Below are 18,373 nucleotides of genomic sequence, written 5' to 3' on the forward strand. Positions count from 1 at the left end.
GAAGCAACTGACATCTCTGCTGGGAAACTCTCTTAGGGGGAGCTGAACAGAGTAACAACTTTTCACCAGAGCAGGAGTAGAAATGCTACATTTCTGCATGTGTTTCCCTCTTAGCAGAGTGAAGCAGAAGAAGTAACAATTTCGGCCAGAACTGAGAAAAAATGGATATCTCTGCGGGGAACGTCCCTTAGGGGAACAGAGCAGAGCTCAGCTGGAACAGCTCTCTCTTGGAGAGGAGCAGGATTGCCACATCCCGTGGGGAGACCATCCCCCACCATAACCTAGCTTCAGGTATGGTTTGATTTCCTGACAAGCCAGGATACCTTTCTCCTCACAGCTGTAGGTATCCAGGATTCCTCCCTTCACAGGTGTAGGTTTAGCCTGACTTCCTGACAAGAAAGGGTGCATTTCCCTCTGGAGCAGTTAACACTTTGCAGGTATAGCCTGACTTCCTGAAAAGTCACAAAACCTTTCCCTCTGGAGCTGTAACATACGCCCTACACTTGACTATAAGGCATATTTTGCTTGAATATAATTAGTTCCTTTCTAGCTTCTCAGTAAAGACTGGTGAATCCACAATATGACTCTTAAGTACACATGCTGTTTTGCAATGGACTTTACAAATGAGGAGGAATAAGCTCTAAAGGGACCACATGAATTACCAAGGTCACACGGAGTAGTAGGAGCCCTGTGACTCAGTCAGAGATATCCTGACACTGATGCCTGGCTGTATATAACCTAGTGCTTCATGCCCACACAAGCTGATGTGGTTTAACTGTGAACTGAGCCCATAGTGCAGTCATGACAACTCTTGGTCTTGGCCTGGTAGCGCTCTTTTTAGAGGTGGTGCAGCATCATGTATTGGAGCCTAATAGTAAGAGTGGGTCACTGAGGATGGGCCTTGACGTTCTATTCACCTTTGGTTCTGGTTAAGCTTCCTTTTTTTACTTGACTGGCACCATAGAAGGACCATCTAGGACACACATCTAAACTATTGTCATTTCTTCCCATTCCACTGTAGACTTAAATCCCTCAGAAAACACGAGGAAAAATATTTCCTTTATTTTCTGCTTTCTGTGAGTTGTTTTTGTCCCAATGACAAAAATAAATAAAAGCACTAATAATCTAGCTTGCAGCTCTCTAAAAATTAGTGATATTTTTTGGCATAAGATTCTGTTGCTTCAAAGCTCTATGCAAAATATCTGTCTAGGAAGCAGGAAGCAGAGGATAGGGAAAAGCAAAAGTAAGAGGAAGGAGAAGAGGACACAGAGTAAGCTGTTCAGTGCCGCTCCCCAACGCCAGGTGTGAACACTGAGCTTTTGAGTCTTCTCTCAAATACTTACAAAGAAAAATATCTTTCCACACATGTGGTGGGATGCAGCATCCCACAGACTTCAGGGCACAAGACTCCAAGACATCTTAAAGGTCTCTTCAACTTCATGAGAAGCGAAGACAGTGTAGTGGACAGAGTTTCATAATGTTCTTGGGATGACTGGAAAATGAAGTATAAAATTAAATTTATTCTGAGGCTCTTCCATTACTCAATTCATAAATAATGAATTTCAAACTCACATACTATGGAAACAAGTTAAAACATAATTTATGCTGGGTGGTGGTGGTGCACACACCTTTAATCCCAGCCCTTGGGAGGCAGAGGCAGAGGCGGATCTCTGTTAGTTCGAGGCCAGCCTGGGCTACAGAGTGAGATCCAGGAAAGGCACAAAGCTACACATAGAAACCCTGTCTCAAAAAACCAAAAAACAAACAAACAAAAACACAACTTAGGATTGGTTTGTGGAGCATATAGCTACTTCTCACCTAGCCTCATGCAGCCAAGTGATTGACAACCTGTTCTTTCCATATAAGACAGACCTCCAAATTTAACCAATAGTGTGTTTGATACTTTCTGGGCTTCTTTTGTATGTACATATTGATTGTGTATTTTGCAAATCAGATTAAGGAACTACTTTATGTTCCTATCCTGGCTTCATTGGTGAGTCATACCTACTCATTTTTGTAGTAGTGTCTACTTGTTATACATAATAATGAGTTTCAACATGACCTTTTCATATATATGTAATGTATTTTGCTCACACTCACATCCTTATTACTCTCCCTTTTTCTACTTTCACTCTCAGTGATCTCCTTCTTATTTGAAATACGGCCCCTTCTACATTCATTTTTTCCCCTTGGATGATCTAGTGGGTTTTGATATTTAAGCCCACATACATTGGAAATTATTGCAAGATCATGGATAAAGGGATTTTGGGAGAATTGTCACCTTACTAGTGGGGACAACATTTACTGTTCTGTTGTGGTGTTAAAATACTGACAAAAAGCAACTTTGGAGATAAAATGCTTTATTTCAGCTTACTTGTTACAGTCTATCAACAAGGAAGACAAGTTAGGAGCCTATGGTTTGACATGAGTCAGAGGCCCTAAAGGAACACTACTTATGCTAACTTGGTCCTAAAGATTTGCTCAATTACCTCTCTTGTACAGTTCAGGGCCACTTGCCTAAGGATGGCATTACCCACAGTGGAATGAGTCAGCCTACACCAATCAACAATTACCAAATTGACACATAGACCAATTGTATGGTGGCTCTTTCTCAGTTGAGTCCCCCTTTTCCTAGGTATGTCTAGTCCAGTACCAAACCTAAGTATGCTTGAACAGCAATCTGAATACAATTTTAAAATGAACAGCATACTGAAGAGTAGTTGAAAATATCAACTGGGAGTTTTGCTACAAACCACTGTGGTTATATTTTGTTTGTGCTCTAAAAAATACAGGTTGACGGGAGATAAGAGTGCAGAGGTAGCCACTAGTTAACCATAGAAGCCAGGCACTGGTGGCACACACCTTTAATCCCAGAACTAGGGAAGTAGAGACAGGAATTGATATGGCAGGGTAGAGAGAGAATGACAAGGTGGGAGGGGACAGAAGCTTGGCCCCCGTTTTAGTCTGAGGAGTTGTGGAGGTAAGAGGTGACTTTGGCTGCTCCTTTACTTCTCTGATCTTTCGGCATTTACCCCAATATCTGACTCTGGGTTTTTATTATTAAGACCAATTAGAATTTGTGCTATATCTAGCATCTAACTTTGGGGCACAAATTCATGAAAAAGTTTCAAGCCTGTGGCTTTGAAGCCACTGGCACATGCTGAAGCTGCATGTGGGGGCTCCCTCTGGAGTCACTGCCTTGCTGGCTAGGTTCTCCTCTCTTTTTTTTCCTAAGCCTCTGAGTGAGTTTGGAATTTTTCTGTTACAGCCCCTCTGCAGAAAACTCCACAGGCGTTTGAGCTCCAAATGTCACAGGAGTTAGCCACTTTTGCAATTCCCCCCAAGCAGATAGCTGGCTCTTTGGCTTCTTTTCTCCCAATGGGTTGTGTGCTTTCCCTGGACCCCTTTCTCAGGATACTCCCAAATTAGGTAGCTGCTTTGAAATGCACTTGGACTTCTGCTTTTCTATACAGCAGCAGTCAGATTCACATTTCACCATCATCAGCAGATTTTGTGAGACAATTGAGAATTCTTAAAGGGAGGAATTAGTTAAAAGGGTGAGTTTTTTCCATTTAAAAATTGGAAACACTATTATAATGGAGGGAGTTAGGTCTCTGTATGATAATATTCTGGACAGTTTGAAAATGGAACAATTAAATGAGAGGGGAACTAATTTAGATGGGATTTAAATAATACTAATTATAAACACTATCAGTTTTATCATTTTGTTTTATCACTAAAAAAGTTGGTTAATATGAGTCTAAGACACAAGTTTTAGAAAAACGAATTAAAACAGATCATAGAGATATTCAGACCCAGACAGAGGAATTTAAAGGAGAACCAGTCTTAGCATTGCACTTATAAGGTTAGAGAGGAACCACCTAAGGATTTCAAACAACCAACTTCAATTTATCCAGTAACCTTACAGGAATTGCCAAATGATAGCTATCCCCAAGGCTGTGTAAGAGCTAAATGGACTCCTATGGAAATGTTAGATTTAAGGAGATTCAAGAAAGCAAACATCTCATATGGCGTGCATTCACCCTTTGTGAAGCAGTTGTTAAACTCATGGTCAACTTGTAATAGAATTACCCCTCAAGACTGAAGTGACTTGGTTACAGCAGTCTTGGAGCCTGGTCCTCAATTACAGTGGATGACCTGGTGGAAAGATGAGGCTAAGACCATTGAGCAATGAAGTAGGGCTAGAAGTATGGAACTCTACCAAGACCAACTTTTTGGAGAGGGAGATTATGCTATTGTACAAAGGCAACCTCTATATGATGACCACACCCTGGCTTTATGCCATGTAGCAGCTTTGAATACTTGGGACAGAAATGAAGAAGTAGGAAAGAAAATTGAGTCATTTACTAAAGTTATACAGCGTCCAAAAGTAACCTCCCCTGATTTCTTACAAAGATTAATGTCAGCAATAAATAGAATCATACCAAATTCAGAAGCTAGACAAATAGTAATTGAATCTCTAGCTTTTGAAAATGCTAATGCACAATGCAAAAGGGTAATTAGGCTATTAAAGGCAAGATCAGCACTCTTGGAGAAGTGGATCCAAATATAGTCAATATTGAATCTCATACCATGATGATGCTTGGATAGGAGAGGTGATTTCCAGAGGTTTAAAGAAAAATCAAAAAGTCAAATGTTTTAATTGTGGCAAACAAGGTTACCTAAAAAGGGATTGTAAACAGGGCATTCCTAGAAACAATGTTTTTTCTAATAATAATCCAAACAGAATGCTCCTCCTTTCTGGATTATGTAGAAGGTGTGACAAAGGCAGACATTGGACTAATGAATGTAGATCAACAAGGGACAGTCAAGGTAACCCTTTGCTAGTGGGAAAGGTCTTGAGGTACGGTATGGTGATATTTTATTTGTACTGAAATGTTTTTATTTGTATGTTAATAAATAAAGTTGCCTGGGGGTCAGAGCTGATAGCAAGCCATAGCAGAAGTCTAGCAGTGGTAGCACATGCCCTTAATCCCGATCACATGACAGGCAGATCTCTGTGTGTTCAAGGATACCACCAGCATGGAGACACATGCCTTTAATCTCAATACTAACCATAGAAGACCTGGAGGTCTGTATAGATGAGCAGTGACAAGGAGGTCATGTGGTTGGGTTTACAAGCAGTGAGAAGGCAGAACAGAAAGTCTATAAAAAGACAGACACATAGGAAGTAGCGCTCTTGCTGAGAGGAAGGACAGCAGTGGCAGCAAAGGGTAAGCTTAGCTCTCAGCTACTGCTCTAACCTCTTGGGCTTTTAACTCTGCAATTGGCTCTGTGTTTCTTATTTAATAAGACTGTTTATCTACAGAGGGGCCTCTCACAGGTCTTTTTGTCAAGTTTGATTCGGTTGATTCCTGCCATCATGGAGGAAACTCCTTCCCAGAGCAATTAAGGAATCAAATGCCTATTGTAAAAATTCATGCCTCTCTGGATGATAGAACAGCTTTAAAGAGTAAAACAAAAATTTCAGGAGAAACCATAAATCAAAATTGAAAAAGATTAGATTTGAACAAGGTAGACCTCTTGATTAGAAGAGGTGATAGTTCATCAAGCTGCATGACCATTCAATCTAGACTAATTTATACAACTAACAAATGTTTTCCATTCCATCAGATATAACTTGCTAAAAGGGAAGCTCCCCTGATTTAGAGTTGGGGCAGGTTTTGTTTTTGTCTTTTAAGAGGGCATCGAGCTAAGGAATCTGAAGACCATTGAACAAATGACACATGTGAAGAAAAAGGACAAATTATCCAGAAAAAAATGTCCCTAGAAAAACAGTAAACTGACCTATTGGTATATCACATATCCAACAGGATAAAATTTCATAAACCTTCCCCAATGCTTGTTTTTCCTGTTCTCTACAGACATATAATGCAAATGGTCTGAGATGTAAGGATGGTTCAATATACAAAAATCTGTCAATGTAATATACCATATAAACAAATTGAAAGAAAATAACATAATCATCTGCTTAGATGCTGAAAAAGATTTGACAAAATCCAACACCCACTCATGATAAAGGTCTTGGAGAGATCAGGAATACAAGAAACATAACTAAACATAATAATGGCAATTTACAGCAAGCCAACAGCAACATCAAATTAAATGGAGAGAAACTCGGAGTGATTCCACTAAAATCAGGAACAAGACAAGACTGTCCACTCTCCCTATATTTATTCAATATAGTATTTGACATTCTAGCTAGAGCAATGAGACAACAAAAGAGATCAAGGGAATACAAATTGGAAAGGAAGAAATCAAACTTTTGCAGATGATATGATAGTATACATAAGTGACCTCAAAAATTATACCAGGGAACTTCTACAACTGATAAACACCTTCAGTAATGAGGCAAGATGCAAGATTAACAAAAAAAGTCAGTATCTCTCCTATATACAATAGATAAGCTGATAAATGGGCTGAGAAAGAAACCAGAGAAATATCACCCTTTACAATAGCCACAAATAACATAAAATACCTTCGGGTAACTCTAACTATGCAAGTAAAGGACCTGTATGACAAGAACTTTTTAGTCCCTGAAGAAAGAAATTGAAGAAGGTATCAGAAAACGGAAAGATCTCCCATGCTCATGCATAGGTAGGATTAACATAGTAAAAATGGCAATCTTACCAAAAGCAATCTACAGATTAAATTCAATCTCCATCAAAATCCCAACACAATTCTTCACAGACCTGGAAAGAACTCAACTTCATATAGAAAAGCAAAAAACAGGATAACTAAAACTATCCTATACAATAATGCCACCTCTGGAGACATCAGCATCCCTGACCTCAATCTCTACTATAGACCTATAGTAATAAAAACAGCTTGGTATTGGCATAAAAACTGACATGTGGGCAAATGGAATTGATTTGAAGACCCTGACATTAACCCACACACCTGTGAACACCTGATTTTTGACAAAGAAGCCAAAACTGTACAATGGAAAAACTCTTCAACAAATGGTGCTGGCATAGCTGGATGTCAACATGTAGAAGATTGCAAATAGATCCATATCTGTCACCATGCACAAAACTTAAGTCCAAGTGGATCAAAGACCTCAACTTAAAACCAGTTACATGAACCTGATAGAAGAGAAGGTAGGAAGTAGTCTTGAATGCATTGATACAGGAGACCATTTCCTAAACATAACACCAGTAGCATAGACATTGAGAGTAGCAATTAAAAATGGTACCTCTTGAAACTGAGAAGCTTTTGTAGGGAAAGGAACATGGTCAGTAAGACAGAATAACTGCCTACAGAATGGGAAAAGATCTTCACAACCCCCAAATCTGACAGAGGGCTGATCTTCAAAATTTATAAAGAACTCAAGAAACTAGACATCAAAATACCAAATAATCCAATTTAAAAATTAAGTACATATCTGAACAGAAAATCCTCAACAGAAGAATCTCAGCCTTCAGAATGGGGAAATATCTTCACCAACCCCAAATCTGACAGAAGGCTAATCTCCAAAATACATAAAGAATTCAAGAAACTAGACATCAAAATACCAAAATAATACAATTAACAAATGGGCTACAGAGTTGAACAGAGAATTCTCAACAGGAGAATCTCAAATGACTGAAAGACATTTAAGGAATTGCTCAACATCCTTAGTTATCAGGAAAATGCAAATCAAAATGATTGTGAGATACCATCTTACACCTGTCAGAATGGCTAAGAGCACAAACACTGATAACAGCTTATGTTGAATAGGATGTAGAGCAAGGGGAACACTCCTCCACTGTTGGTGAAAGTGCAAACTTGTACAGCCACTTTGGAAATCAGTATGGTGTTTTTTCAGAAAATTGGGAATCAATCTACTTCAAGACCCAGCTATACCATTCTTGAGCATATACACAAGGCGTGCTCAACCATACGAGAAGGACACTTGCTCAAGTATGTTTAAAGCTGCATTATTTATAATAGCCAGAACCTGGAAACAACCTAGATCCCCCTCCACTGAAGAATGAATAAAGAAAATGTAGTACTACTCAGCAGTAAAAAACAATGACATCATGAAATTTGCAGGCAAATGTTTGGATCTAGAAAATATAATCCTGAGTGAGGTAACCCATACTCAGAAGGATAAACATGGTATGTACTCACTTGTAAGTGGATACTAGATGTAAAGCAAAGGATAACCAGCCTGCAACTGACAGGCTCCAGAGAAGCTAGCTAACAAGGAGGACCCTAAGAGGGACACATGGATTGCCCTTGGAAGGGGAAATAGATGAGATCTCCATGAGTAAACTGGGGGTGAGAGGGGCAATAAAAGGTAGGGGATGAGCTATGAGAACATAAGGGAACAGGATGGTCGAGTTGGAACACGGGACATAGTGGGAGGTCAATAAAAAAGATATCATGATAGAGGGAGACCTCATGGGAGTAGGGAGAAACCAGGTGCTAGGCAAGTTCCCAGGGATCTACAAGGATGACCCCAGCAATAATGGAGAGGGTGCCTGAACTGGCTTAAGCCAGTAATCAGATTGGTGAACACCCTAACTGTCATCATAGAGCTTTCATCCAGTAACTGATGTAAGCAGATGCAGATATCCAAAGCCAAGCACCAGGATGAGTCCCAGGAGTCCAGCTGACGAGAGAGAAGAGGGTCTCTGTGAGCAAGGGGCATCAATATCATGATGGGGAAACCTAAACAGACAACAAAATCAAACTAGTGGGAATTCATGAACTTTAGACCAATTGCTATGGAGCTTCTATGTGACTGGGCTAGGCCCTCTGCAAAAGTGAGACAGTTATGTAGCTTGATCTGTTTAAGGGGCCCCCTGACATTGGGATCGGGAGCCATCCTTGGTTCATGATTTGGCTTTTTGGAGCTCAATACCTGTGGTGAGATACCTTGCATAGCCTAATTCATGGGGAGGGATTTGGACCTGCCTCATCTGATTGTACCAGGCTCTGCTTACTCCCTATAGGAGATCTTGCCTTGTCAGAAGGGAGGGGGGCTGAGAGACCAAGAGCAGGGAAGAGAGGGAGATCTGTGGTTGGTATTTAAAATGAATGAAAAATTTCTTAATAATAATAAAAAAGAAAAACCACTCACAGAAATCACACAAAATCTAAGTACATCTAAAAACAATTGCTTCAGATACAATGTCCAGATATAATGAGTCTACTAAATTCCCACTACAATGGGATAAAGAAACAAAATTCCAAATGAGATAAGAAATTTTCTGATACAGCCACAAAATTTTCAAGTACTTTTTGTGTAACTTTCCTGTACTTGCACTAACATCTACCAAGCAAACCTCACCATCTCTACCTCTTTCTTATGTTCTCTTACACAATGGAATTTACCTACCTTGAAAATTGGTATCAGCGAGAAACACCATTGAATCAGCAATACCATAAAATAAAAGGAAATAATTCTCTGTGATTTGAAAGGTGAAAGTGAGTTTGATCAACAAAGAGATGGGAGGATTAGAAGACTAATGTATGTGAGACAGGAACAGAGGTGCTGATTACAAAATCCAAGTCAGAAGGTCCCAAACCCCATGCCAGGCACTGCTGGAAAAAAGGAGGGAAAATGTTTGGACTTCCCCTTCAGATTGCAAATTCCCAGCACAGGTCTGCATGCAGATGGTGGGAGCTTAGCACTGGTAGCAAACTGGGCAGCACTACTGTCATTGGATTTTTTGCCAACACAGTGCAACAGACTTCCCCTGACCCCTTACAATAATGGCTTCTACAGCTGTGCTGCTGGCAGGAGCTTCATGCAAAACTGTCTGTCTGGCTTTGTCTTTGAGCCTTTCTGCTCCTGCTACATGTATCTCAGTGCCTGTGGCTCCTCATTCTTACTGGTCATTGCATAATACAAAGAGAAAGCTACATGAAAGTTATTATTTATTTATTTGGGGGTTAATGAATTAGTTTCTTGACAGTTTCATATATGTACATAATGCATTTTGATTGTTCTCATTCTCCTCTTCAGGTAATTAATACTCTGTTCTGACCACATAGCCCACATCCCTATTAATCACTTTCATGGATTTTTATTTTATTTTCAATCTTCTGGATCTTACTAGGGCATTCCATATGTCTGTGGGTAGGAAATATCCATCATAGCCTGGTGGTTTTGCAACTGGGTATACAACTGAAAGCAAAGATCCCTTTCTCCACTGTTCAGCAGCAGTCAACAGTTTACTAGTAAGTGTGGGGTACTAGATAACCACCTGTAATCCACGACTGCCTGTTGAAAGGTCCTGTTTTACTCAGGTTCACTGGAACAAATCAATGCTTATGTGAGCTCATGATTACACTGACTGTATTGTGTTCACAGGATATGATTTCCCTTATCCACTTCTTCCAGTGCCATATTTTGGCAGTTCCTTCCTCCACATTCTCCCTAAACCAGCAGGGCTATTATGTATCATGTGTTTAGTGCTGTGTCCTCACCCATCACTTTTTCTGAAGGGTTAACAATGCTTTTTCTCTGCTCTTCATGGCAAAGAGATGCTTCTCTTTTCAATTTTGAGAGTAGTCCTCCATTACTCCTCACCCCCAGTTTGCTCATGTAGCTCTTATACATTTCTCTGTCACTGGGTGATCCCTGTGTCTCTCTTAGGGTCCTCTTTACTAGGTAGCCTCCCTGGAGTTGTGAGTTGCAGTCTGGTTATCCTTTGCTTTACATCCAGTATCCACTTATGAGTGAGTACATACCATGTTTGTCTTTCTGAGTCTGGGTTACCTCACTCAGGATGATTTTTTTCTAGTTCCATCCATTTGCCTGCAAATTTCATGATGTCATTTTTTTTTTTTTTACTGCTGAGTAGTACTCAATTGTGTATATGTACCACATTTTATTTATCCATTCTTCAGTTGAAGGGCATCTAGGTTGTTTCCAGTTTCTGGCTATTACAAATAATGCTGCTATGAACATAGTTGAGCATGTGTCCTTGTGGTATGATTGAGCGTTCCTTGGGTATATGCCCAAGAATGGTATAGCTGGGTCTTGAGGGAGGTTGATTCTCAATTGTCTATGAAAGCACCATATTGATTTTCAAAGTGGCTATACAAGTTTGCATTCCCACCGACAGTGGAGGAGTGTTTCCCTTGCTCCACATCCTCTCCAACATCCTTATCTGAGGTCATAAACACAGGTGTTTAAAATGCAGTGTGACATTATGTCTATTGAACTAATCAAATCCAGTAGTTTCTCTTCTGGTACCTATGAACTTCCATAGCATCAGTTCTGACCAGGATTATGGTACTACTGTGTGTTGCTATCTATGGAACCTGCCTCAATCACAGTCAAAAGAGAGTAGGTTACATGTATAACCATGCTGTCACTATTTACTAGGTCACATCTAGTAAATTATAGTTTAAAAATTATAGTTTTCAAGGTTATTGCTGATTAAAATTGTTCAAGTCTTTCCCCTGGTCTGCTTACATAAAAAAATGTAACATTTTGGAAGCTTCAAAAAGAGAGAAGTTTCCCAGCTCAATCTCAGGTTACTTTCTCAATGTTGGAACCCTGGTGTATGGCATCTTCAGCAATCAGATCTCACTATTCATGTACAGAGGGCAACCAAGTAGAAAAGAAAGTCAGTATGTTCTTCGGAGGATTACAGAAATTCTCTGGCCAAATTCTCCTGAGGAGGTATCTCACACTTGGCACTGGGTTGATGTTGAGTAGCCCATTGGTTCCAGGATCAATGTTATCAGGTCATACGGAGTATTTCCATTCAAAGTATTGTTTGGTGTTCGAAGATAGTAGGTTTGCATATGGCTTTTTATATACCTTTAGTTTTCATTAACTCTGCCTCATTCTCAACTTCTCAATTTTGCCAATAGCCTTGATTCCCACCATAGTTAACCCTTTCCATGATAGTATTTCACATGTCTATTGTCACTTTATGTGGTCATATATTGTGTACCCTAATAAAATTGGACTGAAGATCAGAGAATAGAACAAATTACTAGATTAAACATAGCTGCCAGGCAGTGGTGGCATACATCCTTAATCCTAGCATTCAGGAGGGATAGATCCATCTGGACCTCTTTGAGTTCAAAGCCACCCTGGACTACATGAGATTGACTCAGTCTAGGAGAGAAATAGAGCCAGGCAGTGGTGGCACACACTTTTAATCCCAATACTTGGTAGTCACATGCCATTAATCCCAGCACTAGGAAGAAAGTGATGGCTGAGTGGAGAAAGGTATACAAGGTGTGAGGAGACAGGAACTAAAGGCTTCTTGGCTGGAGAACTTTGGGCTGAGGACTCAGAGGCATTCAGTCAGAGAATTCATGGAGTTGGCATGGTGAGACATGGCAGTGGCTTGTTCCTTTTTCTCTCTGATCTTTCAGCATTTACCCCAATATCTGGCTTCAGGGGATTTTTTTATTAAAAAAACTTGTTTAGATTTCATGTTACAACATTATATGTGTTTTACTATCCCATCTCTCTTAGGACTTTTTCCTAGCACTGGTTAATTCCTCTATCATGATGCAGAGACAATCTTGTTAAATTTACAAAACTAAATAATTGACTGTTATATAAGTGACAATATAAGGTGTGTATCTTCTTGATTGGGTCACCAAACTCTGTGTGAGCATGCAAAAGAGTTAAGAGATAAACCATTCCCTCTGTTGAGTACCCCCCAAAATGCTAAGCAAATTTTTGAATTTCTCTGTGCCTGGCTATTTTGTCTATAAAATGAAAAAACTTGGACTAGATGATATTTCATGTCCAAATCTGATTTAATTATTTTGATGCTTTTATGTATGTTAGCATTTTCCTTTAAATATGAGTAACTTAGGTTTTTATTACCATGAAGAGACACAATGACCATGGGAAAATCTTATAAATGAAAATATTTAATTGAGGGGGCTTGCCTACATTTTCAGAGGTTCAGTCCATTATCATCATGGCAGGGAGCATGGTATGGCAATATTCAGGCAGATGTACTGGAGCTGAGAGTCCTATATCTTGACTCAGAGGCAACAGGAAGTTGACTGACTCACTGGGCAGTATCCTCAAAGCTTACCCCCACAGTGACACACTTCCTCCAACATGGCTATACCTACTCCAACAAAGCCACACCTCTTAATAGTGCTATTCCCTATGAGATTATGGGGGACAAATAATCCAAACTACCACATTGAGCCTCATGAATTTTATTTAAGACACATACCTTTCTTTTCTTCTTCATTTTTCTTAAAGATTTAGTTACTGTTTTTCAATAACTAGTGCTTAAGAGTTTGGGATGTAGGTGGATCTCTGGGAGTCCAATTAGCGAGAATGAGGAGGGTTTATATGAGCAAGAATTGTTGAGACCAAGGTTGGATAAAACACAGGGACAAATAGCCAAAGGAATGAAAACACATGAACTATGAACCAATGGCTGAGGGGTCCCCAACTGGATCAGGCCCTCTGAATGGGTGAGACAGTTGATTGGCTTGATCTGTTTGGGAGGCATCCAGGCAGTGGGACTGGTTCCTGTGCTCATTGCATGAGTTGGCTGTTTGAAACCTAGGGCCTATGCAGGATCGCTTGGCTCGGCCTGGGAGGAGGGGTCTGGACCTACCTGGACTGAGTCCACCAGGTTGATCTCAGTCCGCGGGGAAGGCTTTGCCCTGGAGGAGGTGGGAATGGGAGGTGGGCTGGGGGGAAGTGAGGGGGGCGGGAGGGGGGAGAACAAGGGAATCCGTGGCTGATATGTAGAACTGAATTGTATTGCAAAATAAAAAAAAAAAAATCTAGGGTTGAAAAAAAAGAAAGAAAAGAAAAAAAAAACCTCTAAAATATAACAACAACAACAAAAAAAAGAGTTTGGGATGTAAAGTTTACTGCCATCATTTCAAGGACCTACATTTTCTCTATTGGTATTTACAAATAGTTTTTTTGCTTTTGTTATTGCAACAACACTAGTTCCTCTCACTCTTTGAGAACTAAGGCTCAGAAAACATGCCATCAAACTACAGGAGCTTTTTATTCACAGTACCTTTCTTCAATTTGTGTCCTTAAAGATGGTTCACTTATCTCAAATAACACTAAATCATAAGGTAATCTAGTGACTAAAGATGTGCTGTACTTTCTGGAGTCTCTAATGCCCATTTGCATTTTTTGAGACCTCTCTGTTAATTTCAGTATTCTATTTTTAATTGGGTTATTTCTTTTCCTGATGATTACTTTTTTTGAAGTGCTAATATTCTAGGTACTATTTTTCTATCAGATGCACCACTGGCAAAGATGTTCTTTTATTCTGTGGTCAACCTCTTCACTTGACTGACAATTTCTATAACATGAATCTTAAATAGTCTTATTAATAAAAAACCTGGAATCAGGTATTGGGGCAAAAACTGAGAGATCAAAGGAATAGAACAAGCCACAGCCAACCTCACCTTGACAGCTCTTCAGCCAATCCTGTTTCCACAAATCCTCAGACTAAAAGTCTCTGAGTCCTTATTCAAATGGATCTCAGCTGAACTGCTTAAAAAGCCTCTAGTTCCTGGTCCTCACACCTTATACCAATTTCTGCTTCCTGCCATCACTTCCTGGGATTAAAGGTGTTTGTCCTTCTCAAGCAAAGACATGAGATCTCAAGTGCTGGTATTAAAGATGTGTTCCACCACTGCCTGGCTCTGTTCCCAGTGTGTTCTTGAACTCACAGAGATTCAGACAGATCTCTGCCTCCTGAATGATAGGATTAAAGGTGTGTGTGCTACCACTGTCTGGCCTCTATGTGTAATCTAGTTGTGGTTCTGTTCTCTGATCCCCATATAAGTTTATTAGGGTGTACAATATATTGGGGGACACAATATATCACAACATTTTTCTTTTGCAGAAAAGAACCTTTCTTGTTTCCTGACATCCCTTTTTCAACTGTTGCTCTTATTTCTTCTGTACTGTAGACCTGATTTATATTATTTTACTTTTATTGTGACATGTCTCACTGAGATAAATCTCAAGCCTGTAGAATTAGTTGCTTGGGATCAGTTGGGAGGTTTTTAATGGAACAAGGGCAACTTATCAGTGGCTACACTACTAAAGAAAATGACACATAGTACCCCCACAAACATTATTGGCCATGTAAGGACTGACAGACATCAGTCCCTCCTCAATACCTCATATAATGCTTAAAATCCGGTCTTAAGCAGCTTTGTTTAGACAAAAAGGCTTCTAAAGCTTTGTCACTTCAAGTGGAAATCTTTTAGTTACATTTCTCCCCAATATGTGGTTTGTGTATTCTTTTTGACTCCTCTTACACAGTAGTCTCTGAGCCTTGGAGAGGTGATACATCTATATCATTTTGGGCTGAGAACTGTTCCATATGCATTATTGGCACAATGTCTAGTTATATTTTGAAAGTTCAACCAGTGAATACATGTGAAAACATACTCCTGGCTTTATCCTCAGGCAGTGTTGAATGACAAGCCTAGTATGTAGATCCTCAGTGTATTTGGAATGAACTTTTGTGCAAGATAAGAGATAGGGATCTATTCCCAGTATACCAGATGTTTATATCCAGATTTCTTAACATTTGTAGAGTATATTCTCTTGCCAATGTATGTTTTTTCTATCTTTGTCAAATATTAGGTAGCTTTAGTTGCATGGACTTATATGGGCATTATCTAGTCTAGCCTAATGATCTTCATGTAAGTTTTCATTCCAGTACCATTTATCAGAATTGTTCTTCCGTGCATCCAGGAGGTAGTGATACCTAATTCAGTTTTCTGTTGCTTCAGAATGTCCTTAACTATCACTTGTCATTTGTGCCGCTGTGTCAATTTTTTATTGCATTGATTGAAATTCATGCACACATACATGTTATGTGTTGCCAACAAATACACTCTACACTCATTCCCCTTCAGTTCATCTTTTATCCTCATCACCTCTGTTACCTCCAAAGTTCATTTGTTATCTTCAAGTTTTTAAACCCAACAATCCACTTAGTCATTTTTATGGGTAAGAGAATAGGCTGATCTTGCAACATTAGAAAACTCCCAGGGTCCACAATCCTGAAAAAACTGACTTTCACTGAATAAGCAGCAATTAATATCCATAAGTTCCTCATCTAGGGTTGGAAGTCCCTGCCCCCCCATGCTATGGTTTTGTCTGGCTTTATTTTGTGCAGATATTACTATGCACCCACAACTGCTGTCAGTTCATATGTGCATTTCTCTTGCTATGTGCAGAAAACCCAATTTCATTGGAGCCATTCACTATTATTAGCTCTGACAAAGATTCTGCCTCTATCTTGAATGATCCCTAAGCCTTTGGACATGTGAGTGAGATGTGTTACATTTAGAGATGTTCATTCTGCAATCTCTTACTCTCAGCACACTGACAAGTTGTGTTTCTGTGTTGGGCCCATATTCTCCAAGAAGGAACTTCTCTCCTGAGTATCAATAAGTGCCTTTAACTATGTAAATAACATTAATCCTTTAGGATATGGCTTAGTATTAGGACCAATTAGCAGAATGAAAGCAGTAAGTATCCACTTGAAAATATGAACAATGAAAATCTAGCTACTCTCCCAGGTTATGGTGTTGGGACAAGTTCCATCTTACAGTGCACAGCAGATGGTATTTGGCTATATAATCTCTGGGACTTCCACTTACTATTTATGAAGAACATGTTGTGCCTACATCCAGTTTGTCCACATACTGCCCATGTCTGAGTAATAAATTCCTAAAGTTACTGAACTAGTGGGCCTACCTTGCTAGGTTAGTTGTTATTTTTGATTGCATAGCTGACATCTAGAAAAGAAAGATGACTACTTCTATTCTCATGTAGTTTGCAAAGCAACTGCCAGTGTCATGAAAACAACCAAACAGTGATAAAGCTTACATGTCAGTTCCATTTGAATTCTCCATGTCCTATTAATTCAAGTGCATAGTTTATGCAAGTACTGGGTATGATTATCATATTCTGGAGGGCAACCAAAAGAAATATCAATAGCTTGTGATGATTGGGATCTATGTTGCCCAGTGACCAACAACTCAAGAAGAATGAGTCCATTCTTGATGCTGGGCTTTTTGTTTCATATTCTACTATGTCTCTGGTGAGCAGAAACTGGGAGAATTGGAGCCCTCAATAGAAATGTCACATGGTATTATTGATACACAATAGTATGATTATTTAAAAAAAATACTGCCAGTACCAAGAGGCTGAATGGCCATGAGATCTAGGATAGAACCAAACAAAACTGGGAAAAATGTCAGCATAATGATATTGAATAATATTCTGGTACATGCATAGATTGGTGACTATTCCAATTGTCATCAGAAAGCCTTTATACAGTAACTAATGGAAACAGATGCACAGAACACAGCCAAGCCCTGGGCCAAGCTCAGTAAATCCTACTGAAGAGATGGAGGAAAGATTGTATGAGCCAGGGGATCAAGGATTGTAAAGATCCACAGAGGTTTCCTAGTGAGAACTTATGCAGCATCTGAGAATCTGAGCTTGCTTTACTCAGCAGGGCTGCATATGAGAAAGACTGGACCATGGGTGTGTTTACCAGGTGTTTGGAAGGGTCTACACTTGGCTGTGCAGTGTATTTTGATCTAGCAAGTGGTAGGTCTTTTGCCCCACCCCTTGACATTGTTATAAAAAACCCTTTTGAAGAGATAGAAGGGGCCAGTAGATTTGGATATAGGTCTCCCCAAGGTATCCTGTGTTTCTGTTTGTCTCCTCTTTGCTATCTTTCTATCTTAAAGTTTCTTGTCCCTCTTTCCTTCTCATAGAAACACCTTTAAAAGGTGGGAGCTGGCCTCCCACAGATGGCACCTGAACTAGGAACTTACTTGGGTGCAGAGGAAGTAAGTGAGAGTAAGGAAACACTGTGGGAAGCAGTTAGACATGTCTGGTTTTGTATTAAGGTTAAGGCAGTGATATTTTATTCTTTGGGAGCAAAAACTCTATGTAGAAACATTGGGATGCAACAAGTATCTCTCTGTCTAAGTCTCTCTCTCTCTCTCTCTCTCTCTCTCTGTCTCTCTCAATTTTTATCTATTTAGTTAGGAAAAATATAGAGGTATAGAAATTTTGTGTAGAACAAAACTTAGGGTAAGAGTAGAATTCCCCTAGTGCCAGACCTGACACACAAGTAAACAGAGTCCAGGAACAAGCAGCCACTATGGACTTAGCAGTCTGAGAAAGAAAAGCCGAAATGGGGAAGGGAAATAGTAAGCAGATGTTTGAGTATTCACTTGTAGAAAGTTTGAAAACTAGGGATTAAGGTAGAACTGCAAAAAGTGCAGAGGTTCTTGGAGTTTGTGGAGGAACTGTGTCCTTAGTTCTCTGACTATGTGACTCTGAACACAGATTCCTGGGGCAGAATTGGAGTCAAAATGCAAAAATATTATGAGGAACATGGGCTGG

The 18,373-nt window shown here is 39.7% G+C and overlaps 1 protein-coding gene across 1 annotated transcript in view; it reads left to right on the forward strand.

The window, feature by feature from the left end:
- The window catches only part of LOC131912626 (chitinase-like protein 3), a 61,724-nt gene continuing 43,351 nt past the window's right edge, over positions 1-18,373 (forward strand). The window contains exon 1 of the mRNA XM_059264938.1: positions 1-291. The gene's annotated coding sequence lies outside the window, so the exon portion shown is untranslated. The remainder of the gene's footprint in view (positions 292-18,373) is intronic.

Source organism: Peromyscus eremicus, chromosome 6 (genome assembly GCF_949786415.1).
Source record: "Peromyscus eremicus chromosome 6, PerEre_H2_v1, whole genome shotgun sequence".
Classification (NCBI taxonomy): domain Eukaryota; kingdom Metazoa; phylum Chordata; class Mammalia; order Rodentia; family Cricetidae; genus Peromyscus; species Peromyscus eremicus.